Below are 2,184 nucleotides of genomic sequence, written 5' to 3' on the forward strand. Positions count from 1 at the left end.
ATTATGAGGTGTATTGCGACGCTTCACGTCGAGGACTTGGAGCAGTGCTTATGCAGGAAGGAAGAGTTGTTTCATATGACTCACGACAGCTTAAGCCTCATGAGTTGAATTATGCTACGCGTGATTTGGAGTTAGCAGCCGTAGTGCATGCATTGAAAACCTGGAGACACTATCTCATTGGAAATCATTGTGAGGTGTACACAGATCACAAGAGTTTGAAGTATATTTTCACGCAGAAGGAGTTAAATCTCAGACAAAGGAGATGGTCGGAGCTCATCAAGGATTATGATATGAGATTGCATTATCACCCCGGAAAGGCTAACGTAGTAGCTGACGCGTTGAGCCGTAAAAGCCATGTCAACACCTTAATGACGGGAGATTTACCAAGAGAGTTAGCCGAGAATCTTCGTGAGCTATGTTTGGAGATAGTCCCGAGAGTCTATGTAGCAGCATTGGAGATTCATTCTACTTTGATGGATAAGATCAGAGAAGCCTAGAAGACTGACAAGGAGATTGCTTCTATCAAGGAGAAAATGAGCAAAGGAAAAGCTAAGGGATTTCGTGAGGATGAGCACGATACCTTATGGTTTGAAGACCATGTTTATGTGCCGAATGACTCGGAGATCAGGAAGTTAATTCTGCAAGAGGCCCATGATTCACCATATTCGATTCACCCAGGAAATACCAAGATGTATTTGGATTTGAAGGATATTTTCTGGTGGACCGGAATGAAGAAGGATATTGCGGAATATGTAGCAGTTTGTGATGTATGTCAGAGAGTAAAGGCAGAGCATCAGAAGCCAGCAGGATTGCTACAGCCATTGCCGATACCCGAATGGAAGTGGGATAAGTTAGGCATGGATTTTATTACAGGATTGCCCAGAACACGTTCAGGCTATGACTCGATATGGGTTGTAGTCGATCGTTTGACAAAGGTAGCTCATTTCATTCCAGTGAAGACTACCTATACCAGTGCAAAGTTAGCAAAGATATACATGACCAGGATCGTATGTCTGCATAGAGTTCCAAGGGGCATTGTATCAGATAGAGGAACCCAATTTACCTAAAGTTCTGGAATCAGTTGCATGAAACTTTGGGTACCAGGCTGGAGTTTAGTACAGCTTTCCATCCGCAGATAGATGGACAAACCGAGAGAGTCAATCAGATTTTGGAGGATATGCTAAGAGCTTGTGCGCTAGATTATGGATCTAGTTGGGACGAGAATTTGCCATATGCAGAGTTCTCTTATAACAACAGTTATCAATCCAGTTTGAAGATGACCCCTTTCGAAGCCTTGTACGAAAGGAGGTGCAGGACCCCATTGTCCTGGGATGAAGTTGGAGACCGCCAGTTGTTTGGACCAGATCTGATTAAGGAGTCTGAACATAAAGTAAAATTGATTCGTGATAGGCTCAAGGTAGCCCAGTCCAGGCAGAAGAGCTATGCAGATTCTAAACGCAAGGAGACAGTTTACGAAGTCGGAGACCGAGTTTACCTTCGAGTATCTCCACTTCGAGGAGTTAAGCGCTTTAGAGTTAAGGGAAAGTTAGCGCCACATTTTGTAGGACCATACAAGGTTTTGGAGTGTATGGGAGAAGTAGCCTACAAGTTGGAATTGCCCGAAGGATTGTCGGGAGTTCACGACGTGTTCCACATTTCCCAGTTGAAGAAGTGCCACGCGGAGATGGCTGATATACCGCTGAGAGACACAGTGCCACTAGAAGCAATTTAGTTGGACAGTGATTTGACCTATGAGGAGAAACCAGTCAAGATTCTTGAATATGCCAGTCGAGTCACCCGTAGCAAGGTTATAAAGTTTTGCAAAGTTCAGTGGAGCCACCACACGGAGGATGAAGCCACCTGGGAGCGAGAGGAAGATTTGTAGAAGGACCACCCTCACCTATTTTCTAGCCAACCCGAATCTCGAGGGCGAGATTCATCTTAAGGGGGGTAGGTTTGTAACATCCCAAATTTTCAATTTGGAATGTTATACACTAGATCATCATTGCATATCATATTTTATTGCATTTTGGTTGATCCTAGAAATTCTACGCAACTCAAGGACCCTCGGAGGGAGTTGGGGATTTCCTTATTTTCATATTTGAGTTCTCTCAAATTTTGAAAATAGGATCATTTGGTTTTATTTATTTTATCTTCAATTATTTCTATTACAAAAATATGAGA

The sequence above is a fragment of the Triticum urartu genome, chromosome 7 (assembly GCF_003073215.2).
Source record: "Triticum urartu cultivar G1812 chromosome 7, Tu2.1, whole genome shotgun sequence".
Classification (NCBI taxonomy): Eukaryota; Viridiplantae; Streptophyta; class Magnoliopsida; order Poales; family Poaceae; genus Triticum; species Triticum urartu.